General features: G+C 43.4%; 1 long non-coding RNA gene across 1 annotated transcript; it reads right to left on the bottom strand.

Annotated features, from left to right (window-relative positions):
- Positions 1-6,860: 6,860 nt before the first annotated feature.
- Positions 6,861-10,752, bottom strand: LOC119879072. The gene is made up of 3 exons (XR_005387321.1): positions 10,430-10,752; positions 8,784-8,786; positions 6,861-6,871 (listed from the first exon to the last, which is right to left on the bottom strand). It is a non-coding gene; the product is annotated as an uncharacterized LOC119879072 (long non-coding RNA).
- Positions 10,753-14,424: the final 3,672 nt, after the last annotated feature.

The following is a 14,424-nucleotide window of genomic DNA, read 5'->3' as shown; positions in this document are numbered from 1 at the left end:
CTATTGAGAGGATCATATGGCTCTTGTTTTTTCTCTTGCTGATATGATCAATCATATTGATTGCTTTACGAGTTTTGAACCAGCCTTGCATCCCGGGGATAAATCCCACTTGGTCATGGTGAATAATTTTCTTAATGTACTGCTGGATCTTATTGGCTATTATCTTGTTAAGAATTTCTGCATCCATGTTCATCAGGGATATTGGTCTGTAATTCTTTTTGGTGGGGTCTTTGTCTGGTTTTGGAATTAAGGTGATGCTGGCCTCGTAGAACGAATTTGGAAGTACTCCAACTCTTTTTATCTTTCCAAACACCTTTAGTAGAATAGGTACGATTTCTTCTTTAAACGTTTGATAGAGGGATCCCTGGGTGGCGCAGCGGTTTGGCGCCTGCCTTCGGCCCAGGGCGCGATCCCGGAGACCCGGGATCGGATCCCACGTCGGGCTCCCGGTGCATGGAGCCTGCTTCTTCCTCTGCCTGTGTCTCTGCCTCTCTCTCTCTCTTTGTGTGACTATCATAAAAAAAAAAAAAAAAAAAAAAAAAAAAAAAAAAAAAAATAAACGTTTGATAGAATTCCCCTGGGAAGCCATCTGGCCCTGGACTCTTGTCTTGGGAGGTTTTTGATGACTGCTTCAATTTCCTCCCTGGTTATTGGCCTGTTCAGGTTTTCTATTTCTTCCTGTTCCAGTTTTGGTAGTTTGTGGTTTTCCAGGAATGCGTCCATTTCTTCTAGATTGCCTAATTTATTGGCGTATAGCTGTTCATAATATGTTTTTAAAATCGTTTGTATTTTCTTGGTGTTGTTAGTGATCTCTCCTTTCTCATTCATGATTTTATTAGTTTGAGTCTTCTCTCTCTTCTTTTTAATAAGGTTGGCTAATGGTTTATCTATCTTATTAATTCTTTCAAAGAACCAACTCCTGGTTCTGTTGATCTGTTCCACAGTTCTTCTGGTCTCGATTTCGTTGAGTTCTGCTCGAATTTTAATTAACTCTTTTCTTCTGCTGGGTGTAGCATCTATCTGCTGTTTTTTCTCTAGCTCCTTTATTTGTAAGGTTAGCTTTTGTATTTGAGTTCTTTCCAGATTTTGAATGGATGCTTGTATTGCGATGTATTTCCCCCTAAGGACTGCTTTTGCTGCATTCCAAAGATTTTGAACCTTTGTATCTTCATTCTCATTAGTTTCCATGAATCTTTTTAATTCTCCCTTAATTTCCTGGTTGACCCTTTCATCTTTTAGCAGGATTGTCCTTAACCTCCACGTGTTTGAAGTCCTTCCAAACTTCTTGTTGTGATTTAGTTCTAATTTCAAGGCATTATGGTCTGAGAATATGCAGGGGACGATCTCAATCTTTTGGTATCGGTTCAGACCCAATTTGTGGCCCAGTATGTGGTCTATTCTGGAGAAAGTTGCATGTGCACTTGAGAAGAATGTGTATTCAGTTGAGTTTGGATGTAAAGTTCTGTAGATATCTGTGAAATCCATATGTTCCAGTGTATCATTTAAAGCTCTCGATTCTTTGGAAATGTTGTGTTTAGAAGACCTATCGAGGGTAGAAAGCGCTAGATTGAAGTCACCAAGTATAAGTGTATTATTATCTAAGTATTTCTTCACTTTGGTTATTAATTGATTTAAATATTTGGCAGTTCCCACATTCGGGGCATATATATTGAGGATTGTTAAGTCCTCTTGTTGGATAGATCCTTTAAGTATGATATAGTGTCCCTCTTCATCTCTCACTACAGTCTTCGGGGTAAATTTTAGTTTATCTGATATAAGGATGGCTACCCCTGCTTTCTTTTGAGGACCTTTTGAATGGTAAATGGTTCTCCAACCTTTTATTTTCAGGCTGTAGGTGTCCTTCTGTCTAAAATGAGTCTCATGTAAACAGCAAATAGATGGGTCCTGTTTTTTTATCCAGTCTGAAACCCTGCGCCTTTTGATGGGGTCATTAAGTCCGTTCATGTTCAGAGTTACTGTTGACAGATATGAGTTTAGTGTCATCATGATATCTATTCAGTCCTTGTTTTTGTTGATTGTTCCATTGAACTTCTTCTTAAAGGGGAATTTTAAGAGTCCCCCTTAAAATATCTTGCAGAGCTGGTTTGGAGGTCACATATTCTTTCAGTTCCTGCCTGTCTTGGAAGCTCTTTTTCTCTCCTTCCATTTTGAATGAGAGCCTTGCTGGATGAAGTATTCTTGGTTGCATGTTCTTCTCATTTAGGACCCTGAATATATCCTGCCAGCCCTTTCTGGCCTGCCGGGTCTCTGTGGAGGGGTCTGCTGTTACCCTAATATTCCTCCCCATAACAGTCAGGGATTTCTTGTCTCTTGCTGCTTTAAGGATCTTCTCTTTATCTTTGGAATTTGCAAGCTTCACTATTAAATGTCGAGGTGTTGAACGGTTTTTATTGATTTTAGGGGGGGATCTCTCTATTTCCTGGATATGAATGCCTGTTTCCCTTCCCAGATTAGGAAAGTTTTCAGCTATGATTTGTTCAAATACATATTCTGGCCCTCTGTCCCTTTCGGCACCCTCGGGATCCCCAATTATGCGTAGGTTTTTCTTCCTCAGGCTGTCGTTTATTTCCCTTAATCTGTCTTCATGGTCTTTTAATTGTCTGTCTCTTTTTTCCTCAGTTCCCCTCTTTGCCATCAACTTGTCTTCTATGTCACTCACTCGTTCTTCCACCTCGTTAACCCTCGTTGTTAGGACTTCTAGTTTGGATTGCATCTCATTCAATTGATTTTTAATTTCTGCCTGATTGGATCTAAAATCTGCAGTCATGAAGTCTCTTGAATCCTTTATGCTTTTTTCTAGAGCCACCAGTAGCTGTGTAATAGTGCTTCTGAATTGGCTTTCTGACATTGAATTGTAATCCAGATTTTGTAAATCTGTGGGAGAGAGGACTGTTTCTGATTCTTTCTCTTGAGGTGAGGTTTTCCTTTTAGTCATTTTGCTTAGTGCAGAGTGGCCAAAAACAAATTGTATTGGAAAATGAGCAAAAGAGAGGAGAGAAAGAAGGAAAGAAAGGAGAAAAAGAAAAAAGAAAAAAAGGAAGAAAAAAAGGAAAAAAGAGAATAAAAAGAGAAAGAAAAAGAAAGAAAGGGAAAAAAGGGGCTGGGGGACGCAATCAGAAATAAAAACAAACAAACAAAAACAAAACAAAAACAAAACAACAAAAGAAAAAACAAAAAACACGGGGGAGTATCTTTGATTCTGTATACTTTAAGTCCCTTGACTTCCCCTGGATCTTGTCTGTCTAGCTGGTCTTCAGGGGGAGGGGCCTGTTGTGCTGATTTTCAGGTGTTAGCACTTGGGGGAGCTGCTCTGCCCCCTGCCTGGTGCAGGGCTCAGTGGGGGTTGTTTACCCCGTGAGGCCCCAGGAGGAACAACCCCAGTGGCTGCGGCAGCTCTGGAGCCCTGTATTCTGCCCCCACAGTAACTACAGAGCTCTCCGTCTGCAGGGCCTGGACTCCGGGGGCGGGGCCGCTGATCTGCTCAGCTCGGGGCAGGAGCGTCCTTGCTGTCCTGGGCCTTCGCGGCCTCTGCCTGTCCCGGGGGGAGGCCGGATCCTGGGCTGTGTCCTGGCGCCCTGTGCTCCCGGCCTGCGCTGTTGGATTCGCACTCCCGGCCGCGCAGCTGCTTCTCCACAGAGCCGCCGCCCGAGCCCCTCTGAGCTGCTCCCGGGCCGCGCAGCCCCCTCCGTGGAGCTGCCGCCCGAGCCCCTCCGAGCTGCTCCCGCCCTGCAGCCCCCTCCACAGAGCCTCCCCCGAGCCCCTCCGAGCTGCTCCGGGTCCTGCCATGCACGCTGCAGCCCTTAGGGAGCTCGGCGCACTCTCCTGGGCGCGCATGGGTCTGTTAGTGTCCCAAGGAGCCCGAGGTCATCCCCGCCCTCCTGGGGTCCTGCTCCAACTCCCTGCGAGCCCCTTTCTGACTGGGGAAGGTTGGTGAAGCTCCTGCTTCTCCGGGACGCGGCTCTCCTGTCCTGGGGACACTCGCCCCGGCCTTAGCCCGGCTCCTCGCAGAGCCTCTCCCCCTTGGAAGCCTTTTGTTTCTTTATTTCTTTTTCCCCCTGTCTTCCTACCTAGATCGAAGCGTGAACTCTTCTCACTGTAGCATTCCAGCTGGTCTCTCTTTAAACCTCAGGCCGAATTCGTAGATTTTCAGGATGATTTGAAGGTTATCTAGGTAATTTGGTGGGGACAGGTGATTTGGGGACCCTACTCTTCCGCCATCTTGCCCCTCCTCTTCCCTAATCCTTTTTATATGTATATTGTCTACTCTTTCATTCTTTATTTGAATAATTTGACACTTCTCTTTTCTTGAATGATCTGACTATAGGTTTGCTAAAGTGAACCCCTGGATTATTCAGTCACTAGCTGGTCCTCGCTTTCAGAAGTATGTGGTTCTGGCTAAAACTCATTGCTTAGTCATTGACCAGTGGCCATCCTTAGAAGATTCTGACTTTGGCTATATCGTAAAGACAGAACACATAGAAGTTGATAGGGACTATCAGCGAATCATAATATTTGAGGCAGGGCAGCAAGTCGTCTCTTGAAGGGGGAATCTTATAGTCAATGACTGAATTCCCCCTATGCCTTAGCACTGTTGAAACGTGGGTAGGGTACCTGAGTGGCTCAATGGTGGAGCATGTGCCTTCGGCTCAGGTCATGATCCCGGGGTCCTGGAATCGAGTCCCACATTGGTACTCATCACTCAGCAGGGAGTCTCCTTCTACCTCTGCCTGTGTCTCTGCCTCTTTCTGTAACTCTCATGAATAAATAAATAAATAAAAAAGAATTGCAGGTATAAGAGCCTTGCTGCTCCTGCCATAAAAGGCAGCCCATCCACACACTCCCAAATGACAGAAATTAAAGTTTTTGAGTAGGAGACTGCATCTCATTCTTAGACCCCAAGTAGGAGAACCACCTTCTTTTTTTATTAATAATACTTTTATTTAGGTATAATTCACATAACTAAATCCACCCCTTTAAAATATGTAATTTAGTAATTTTAGTATATTCACAGGATTTTAAATCCATCACCACTGTCTGACTCTAGAATATTTTCATTACCCCAAAAAGAGTCATTCCCTTTTAAGGAATGACTTAAATGACTTCCATAGCCATTAGGAATCATTCACTTTTACCCAAAACTTCTGGCAGTAACTGGTCTCCTTTCCACATCTGTGGATTTGCCTGTTTTGGGGACTTTAACTTAGCAGAATATTTTAAAGTTTGATCCATGTGGAAGAAAGTATCAGTCCCGCCTTCTTTTTTTTTTATCTTATGTGTTTAGTTCATTCCTTTTGAATGCATGAGTAGTCATTGTATGACATAGTACGACATTTTCTTTACCCATCTGTTGATGTACACTTGAGTTGTTTCCGCATTCAGGATATTATGAAAAACACTGCTGTGAATATTCAGACACACAAATTTGTGTGAACGTGTGTTTCACTTCTCTTGCGTATATATGTAGGAATGGAATTTCTAGGTCATATGATAACTTTGTGTTTAACTTTCTTAGGATCTTTCTAAGTGCTTTTCAAAGTAGGTGCATTCTTTTACATTCCCAACAGCAATATATGTGGGTTCCAATGTCTTCGCTTCCTTCCAACATTTATCCTATTTTATTTTATCCATCCTATAGGTGTTGTAGCAGTTAAGAGTTCAACCAGAGAAAGAGAACCAGTAGTATATAAATAGTAGATAAATCAGGAGTGAGCAGCAGAACAATAGAAGGTTGGGTCAGAAAATGCACGGGGTGAGGGGCACAGCATAATGTAGGCTTTCCCAACTGATACAGTCTCTAAGGGCTCTTCCAGGTCTAACATCATACACATCTAGAAACCAAGGTGGTAGAGACGGTGAAAGAAGCAGTTTACATTCTGTAACAAGTGAAACAAAGCCTAAGTTGTGGGCACATCTACCAAGATGCTCTTTGTTTCCTTTAGCTCTTCCATGAGCTGACATCTCCCATGAACTTGGGTCACAGTTTATCTGCTCCCTCCAATGTGCCAGGCAGTGTGGCAGCACTTGACACAATTCAGGAATGAAACCTCATGGCAGGACTCGCGAAGGTTCCTTAAGATGCTGGGAAATTTTGAGTAGCAAACAGTTTTAATGTATTTACAACTAATTTGAAAGCAACTGGTTTGGGGTCCCTTAAACAAAATTGGAATGACTTGCAACAGCTGTTTCTCTGGAAACCTCACAGAGAGCTGCCTGTCTGGCTCCTCTTACTGGTACCTCTTCCCTGCAGGGAACTGCCTTTTCAGGTGCTGAGCTCTTTTGTATGTTCTGGGATAACAGCAAGGACCAGAAAGCAGCATGCATCCTCACATACGAGGGGAGCAGATGTATGGGAAAACCCAAGTGTAGGTTTAGAAGAAGAGAGACATGATAGAACTATTTAGAGGCTGATCCCAAATATGAGAATCCTGTTGACATCAATTTTCCATCTAGGCCAAGGCTCCCAACTATATCTCAAGTAACCACAGGATGTGTTTGATGGTCAGCAAACATAACACGTGCCTTGTGCTGCTTGACTCATAAATCATGACGGGGTGGTGGAAAGATATGCATGAGTATTTGGGTGTGACACGCACATATCAGGCTATTGATCTACTTATTATTTATCTTTTTTTTGATGTTTAAGTATTAGGATTTTATTTCCAGCACTTAAGGTTCATCCTTGGGTGTAAGAAGTCTAATAGAACCTGAGGGGCGGGCAGCCCCGGTGGCGCAGCGGTTTAGCGCCACCTGCAGCCGGGGTGTGATCCTGGAGAGCCGGGATCGAGTCCCACGTCGGGCTCCCTGCATGGAGCCTGCTTCTCCCTCTGCCTGTCTGTCTCTCTCTCTCTGTCTCTATGAATGAATAAATAAATAAAAATCTTTTAAAAAAAAAAAAAAAAAAAAAAAAAAAAAAAAAAGAACCTGAGGGGCTCCTTTAAATATTTACCTACTTGTGATGGACAAACCAACCAATAAACCATTTTTTATTTACTTACATCACGGATCTCCCATAGGAAACCCTTCAGCCTAGCACCCTTCATAGCTCTAGTACAATGTCACTGTCCTGGGGTCTCACTGATCCACATCTAACGATGCCTACAAAACACCTATGCTATCCGTCTTATCTCATGAATCCTAGAGCTTCTCTCAGCTGTAAATGCAATGATGTTTACTAAAAGCAGTTCTGCTTTACTGACAGACAATATCTGACAGTAAAGAATATACCAAGACTTGACTGAACCAAAATTGCATGAAGAATGAGTTCACCCTTCTGCTCTGCAGTGTAGTTTCCAGAAGTCAACTGTGATAAAAAGCAGGAAATCACTATTTTAAAATTTTACTAACTCCTAAAAAGCTAGAAGTTGGATTTAACAGTTTATTATGATTTATAAGTATCGTTTTAAAAACATCAGTCCAATTGTAAATGGGATTGACTCCTTAATTTCTCTTTCTTCAGTCTCATTGTTAGTATATAGAAATGCCACTGACTTCTGGGCATTGATTTTGTATCCTGCCACGCTACCGAATTGCTATATGAGTTCTAGCAATCTTGGGGTGGAGACTTTTGGGTTTTCTATGTAGAGTATCATGTCATCAGCGAAGAGGGGAGAGTTTGACTTCTTCTTTGCCAATTTGAATGCCTTTAATGTCTTTTTGTTGTCTGATTGCTGAGGCTAGGACTTCCAGTACTATGTTGAACAGCAGTGGTGAGAGTGGACATCCCTGTCTTGTTCCTGATCTTAGGGGAAGGCTCCCAGTGCTTCCCCATTGAGAATGATATTTGCTGTGGGCTTTTCATAGATGGCTTTTAAGATGTCGAGGAATGTTCCCTCTATCCCTACACTCTGAAGAGTTTTGATCAGGAATGGATGCTGTATTTTGTCAAATGCTTTCTCTGCATCCAATGAGAGGATCATATGGTTCTTGGTTTTTCTCTTGCTGATATGATGAATCACATTGATTGTTTTACGGGTGTTGAACCAGCCTTGTGTCCCAGGGATAAATCCTACTTGGTCATGGTGAATAATTTTCTTAATGTACTGTTGGATCCTATTGGCCAGTATCTTGTTGAGAATTTTTGCATCCCATTTACAATTGCACCCAAAAGCATAAGATACCTAGGAATAAACCTAACCAAAGATGTAAAGGATCTATACCCTCAAAACTATAGAACACTTCTGAAAGAAATTGAGGAAGACACAAAGAGATGGAAAAATATTCCATGTTCATGGATTGGCAGAATTAATATTGTGAAAATGTCAATGTTACCCAGGGCAATATACACGTTTAATGCAATCCCTATCAAAATACCATGGACTTTCTTCAGAGAGTTAGAACAAATTATTTTAAGATTTGTGTGGAATCAGAAAAGACCCCGAATAGCCAGGGGAATTTTAAAAAAGAAAACCATATCTGGGGGCATCACAATGCCAGATTTCAGGTTGTACTACAAAGCTGTGGTCATCAAGACAGTGTGGTACTGGCACAAAAACAGACACATAGATCAGTGGAACAGAATAGAGAATCCAGAAGTGGACCCTGAACTTTATGGGCAACTAATATTCGATAAAGGAGGAAAGACTATCCATTGGAAGAAAGACAGTCTCTTCAATAAGTGGTGCTGGGAAAATTGGACATCCACATGCAGAAGAATGAAACTAGACCACTCTCTTTCACCATACACAAACATAAACTCAAAATGGATGAAAGATCTAAATGTGAGACAAGAGTCCATCAAAATCCTAGAGAAGAACACAGGCAACACCCTTTTTGAACTCGGCCATAGTAACTTCTTGCAAGATACATCCACGAAGGCAAAAGAAACAAAAGCAAAAATGAATTATTGGGACTTCATCAAGATAAGAAGCTTTTGCATAGCAAAGGATACAGTCAACAAAACTCAAAGACAACCTTCAGAATGGGAGAAGATATTTGCAAATGACATATCAGATAAAGGGCTAGTTTCCAAGATCTATAAAGAACTTATTAAACTCAACACCAAAGAAACAAACAATCCAATCATGAAATGGCAAAAGACATGAAGAGAAATCTCACAGAGGAAGACATAGACATGGCCAACATGCATATGAGAAAATGCTCTGCATCACTTGCCATCAGGGAAATACAAATCAAAACTACAATGAGATACCACCTCACACCAGTGAGAATGGGGAAAATTAACAAGGGCAGGAAACAACAAATGTTGGAGAGGATGCGGAGAAAAGGGAACCCTCTTACACTGTTGGTGGGAATGTGAACTGGTGCAGCCACTCTGAAAAACTGTGTGGAGGTTCCTCAAACAGTTAAAAATAGACCTGCCCTACGACCCAGCAATTGCACTGTTGGGGATTTACCCCAAAGATACAAATGCAATGAAACGCTGGGACACCTGCACCCCGATGTTTATAGCAGCAATGGCCACGATAGCCAAACTGTGGAAGGAGCCTCGGTGTCCAACGAAAGATGAATGGATAAAGAAGATGTGGTTTATGTATACAATGGAATATTACTCAGCTATTAGAAATGACAAATACCCACCATTTGCTTCAACGTGGATGGAACTGGAGGGTATTATGCTGAGTGAAGTAAGTCAGTCGGAGAAGGACAAACATTATATGTTCTCATTCATTTGGGGAATATAAATAATAGTGAAAGGGAATATAAGGGAAGGGAGAAGAAATGTGTGGGAAATATCAGAAAGAGAGACAGAACGTAAAGACTGCTAACTCTGGGAAACGAACTAGGGGTGGTAGAAGGGGAGGAGGGCAGGGGGTGGGAGTGAATGGGTGACCGGCACGGGGGGTTATTCTGTATGTTAGTAAATTGAACACCAATAAAAATAAATTAAAAAAATAAAAAGATAGTAAAACAAACAAAAAAAATCAGTCCATTAAACCATGTAGAAATAAGTATGAAAAAGTCTGCAAACAAAACATACTTTAAACATATTTAAGTAGAGGGATTATCTGAAATTCCAGATTTCTCAGTCACTTGGTTATTATACTATGGCAGCCAGGTAATCCTGAACTTCAGTCGGAGTGAGCCTTCTGAATCCAGCTTCATTGCAGATTGCAACCTCTATGTTGTCTTCTGTCATTTTTCCTTCAAAGCTTTCCTTTAGGGTTAATATGGCTGTATGAATGGCATCTTCAAGTTCCAGGTCTTCATTATATCTTTCTCAAGGAAAGTCTTCCCATTCACATAGTTCTTTCCCATTGCTGTGGCTTTCCAGGCAAAGTAAGCTCCAGATGGATCTGACTGAAATGAATACGGTCGCCCCTCATTCCAACCACAAATTAGTAGGGAAACTCCAAATGGACGAACACCACCTGACTGAGTGTATTCTTGCATCACTTAAGCAACTCTGTAATTAGTAATTTAGTAATTTAGTATATTCACAGGATTCCACAGCTGAGCTGTGGGAATGGGTTCTTGGTAAACGAGATAGTATTGCTGAGCAAGATTTCGAGCTCTGTGCACGAGCACTCTGTAATCTGGGCCCATGCCACTATACACCAGGCCTATGTGCTTGGTAATTGGTTCCACTTTGTGGACACTTCGCTCATCATACAGAATAGATTTCTGTTTCTTCTCAGTTGCGAATACCACACCATTTGCGGCTTTAATTCCAACTGAAGGGCTCCTCCAGCTACAGCAGCCAATGCATATTCAATCTGGACAAGTTTACCAGATGGGCTGAATGTAGTCAGTGAAAAGCTGTAACTGCGCTCCGCCATCTTTGCCTGGAGTGCCAGAGCACAGCCTGATCTACTTATTTATCTAAATGAGAAGAGCCTACTGAGTGGTCAACATCCGGTTTCAAATTATTCCTTGTGACCACTTCATTCTGGAATGGTGGCAGAAGCGAATGGCAGGAGGAAATTCAAGTTAGACTCTGAGATTTAGCTACTGGAAGCTTAAGTCAGAGGTAAAGGGGCCATCCATGTTTTCTGACAGAAATTCCAGACCTCCAGCCCCCTAGGTGTTGGGTTTGGGCTCAATCAAAAGCCAGAATCAAAGCCTATTGTTCCTTGCTGCTTGCTTTAGCAAATGAGATCATTTCCATGACCCGTTGTATAGATTGAAAAGTTCTAGTAAGAGGTTGCTATTTTTATCATGATGACAGCAATATATGTATCCTGCAGTAAGTCGGTAGGGTCATGGACAATCAAAATGCCCAGGCTGCTTTTGGGCTCCAGTGAGAAAATGCCTGTGACCCCTACACTGATGAACAGCGCCGTGTGATGATGACAGAAGCCTGCTCCAGACATGAAGGGATTTTATTAGAACTGGCCATTGGATGGTGGCAAAGGGCGATATTTGATAGATGTAATAGTGCCCTCTGGAGCATTGAGGGATAAAAGGGAGGATGTCAGTGCCAGCCCCAAGGATGACAGTAACTGCAATACCATGTGCTGCAGGAGGCTAAGTGCTTCAGGTTCACCAGAGCTCTATGATGTACAAGTATTACCCCTGCTTTACGAACCCTCTGTTACTTGACTGACTTTATCCTGAGACCATACATGAGTGTGGAGTGAGGCCAGGATTTGCAACATTCACGAGTACTCACTTGGCATTTGCTATGTGCCAGGTCTGTCATATGTGCTCTACATGGATTACTTGGCTTAGTCCTCATAACGGCTCCATTAGGTAAGTACAACTGTTATCCACGGTTTATAGATAAGGGACCTGAGGCACAGTGAGGACAGGAGCTTCCTCAAGATCCCAAAGCTGGGAAGTGGCAGTCAGGATTCAAACCCCCATTGCCTGGGTCCAGAGTCCCTGCTCTCAGCCATGTACCTGGCTGTGTCCTTTATATCTGAGTCTGAGTAAATAAACTATTCTCTCTCAGAAGCAAACACATTTGTAATTATAAATTGTTGTTGTCGAGAGGGGCGGGGCAAGATGGCAGAATAGTAGGGTCCCCAAGTCACCTGTCCCCACCAACTTACCTAGATAACTTTCAAATCGTCCTGAAAACCCACATCATCCCCTGATTTACAGAGAGAATGGCGGGAATGCTACAGAGAGAGGAGTTTGCGCTTCTAACAAGGTTGGACCATGGGAAAAAAAATAAAAAAGAATTCGGTGGGGGAGGGGCCCCACAAGGAGCTGGGCTAAGGGGGGCGGGGCAGCGAGAGACCCTGGGACAGGAAAGCCCAGTCCCGGAGAAGAAGCAGGAATGATAAAAATCCACCTGGATTATTCCCGGATAGAAAGGTGCTGGCAGGGACCTCGGGCAGGATCCCAGGAGGGGCAGTGGAGCTCCCAGGTTCCCGGGGTCCCTCACAGAACAGAAGTGCCTTGGGGAGAGCACCCCACACCCCGGTCCAAGGTAAAGGGCTGGAGCGGGTGTCCAGTGGGGCCTCGGGAGCAGCTCAGGCGGTGGGCTCTGGTGGAGGTTACTTGGCAGCCCTGGGAGCATGATTCCAGTGGTGCAGGCACTGGAGCCCAGGGTGACGGGGACACAGCCCCTATCCTGTGGTCTCCCTGGGACAGGCGGAGGCCGGGAGGGCCCAGGACACCGGGGATGGTCCTACCACCTGGCCCCGCTGAGCTGTGCACGACAGCGCCCCCCACCCCCGGGGCATCCAGGCCAGTGCATTCTGGGAGCTGCCATCCTTACAGCAGGAGCTAACTCCAGGGCTGGAGTGCTGGCCGCTACCAGTGTGGTCGTTCCTCCTGGTGTCACCTGTGCCTGGGAGCGTTGAGGCCGCCAAGGGATATAGGCCTCACAGGGTAAACAGCTCCCACTGAGCCGTGCACCTGGCAGGGGGCTCCACAGCTCCCCCCAGGTGCACACACCTGAGAAAAAGCCAGCAGGCTCCTCCCACAGAAGACCAGCTGGAAGGACAGGGGAAGAGCAAAGTTGTGGACCAAGCAGCAATGGAAAGCTCCAGGGCAATTCCAGGGGTTTACAGTATATAGAACCAGAGGATACCCCTCCTTGTTTTTGTGTTTATTTGTTTCTCTTTGTTTCTTTGTTTGCTTTTTCTTTTTTTCTATCTTTTTTTTCTTCCTTTTTCCAACACAACTCATTTTAGCCACTGCACTGAGCAAAATGACGAGAAGAAAAGAACTCACCACAAAATAAAGAATCAGCAACAGTACCCTCTCCCACAGAGTTACAGGATTTGGATTACAATTTGATGTCAGAAATCCAATTCAGAAGCACAATTATAAAGCTACTTGTGGTTCTGGAAAAAAAAGTATAAAGGATTCAAGAGACTTCATGACGTAGAATTTATCTAATCAGGCCGAAAGTAAAAATCAATTAAATGAGATGCAATCCAAACTGGAGGTCCTACCGACAAGGGTTAAGGAGGAGGTAGAAGAATGAGTGAGTGACATAGAAGACAGGTTGATGTCAAGGAAGGAAGCTGCGGATATAAGAGAAAAACAATGAAAGATCATGAGGAAAGGTCAAGGGAAAGAAATGACAGCCTCAGAAGGAAAAAATCTACATTTAATTGGGGTTCCAGAGGGTTGCCAAAAGGGACAGAGGACCAGAATATGTATTTGAACAAATCATAGCTGAGAACTTCCCTACCTTGGGGAGGAAAAAGGCAATTCAGAACCAGGAGATAGAGAGATCCCCTCTGAAATCAATAAAAACCTTTCAACACCTCGACATTCATAGTGAAACTTGCCAATTCCAAAGATAAAGAGAAAATCCTTAAAGCAGCAAGAGACAAGAGATCCCTGACTTACATGGGGAGAAACAACTAGATTAACAGCAGACCTCTGCACAGAGACCTGGCAGGCCAGAAAGGGCTGGCAGGATATATTCAGGGTCCTAGATGAGAAGAACAGGCAGCCAAGAATACTTTTTCCAGCAAGGCTCTCATTCAGCATACAGGGAGAGATAAATAGCTTCCAAGATAGGCAGAAACTGAAAGAATATGTGACCATCAAACCAGCTCTGCAAGAAATATTAAGGGGGACTCTGTTAATGAAAGAGGATGCCCAAAGAAACAATCGACAAAAATGGGGACCTGAATAGGTATTTTGATGACACTAAATTCATACCTTTCAATAGTAACTCTGAATGTCAATAGGCTTAATGATCCAATCAAAAGGCGCAGGGTTTCAGACTGGACAAAAAAGCAAGACCCATCTATTTGTTGTGTACAGGAGACTCATTTTAGACCTAAGGGACACCTACAGCCTGAAAATGAAAGGTTGGAGAACCATGTACCATTCAAATGGCCCACAAAAGAAAGCAGGGGTAGCCATCCTCATTTCAGATAAGTTTATCCCAAAGACTGTAGTAAGAGATGAAGAGGGACGCGATATCATACTTAAAGCGACTATGCAACAAGAAGACCTAACAATCATGAATATTTATGCCCATAATGTGGGAGCTGCAAGTATATCAATCAACTAATAACCAAAGTTAAGAAT

The sequence above is a fragment of the Canis lupus genome, unplaced genomic scaffold (assembly GCF_011100685.1).
Source record: "Canis lupus familiaris isolate Mischka breed German Shepherd unplaced genomic scaffold, alternate assembly UU_Cfam_GSD_1.0 chrUn_S2263H2463, whole genome shotgun sequence".
NCBI classification, from domain to species: Eukaryota; Metazoa; Chordata; class Mammalia; order Carnivora; family Canidae; genus Canis; species Canis lupus.
Note: the sequence above shows the minus strand (reverse complement) of the source record. Positions and strands in the feature narration are given on the sequence as shown.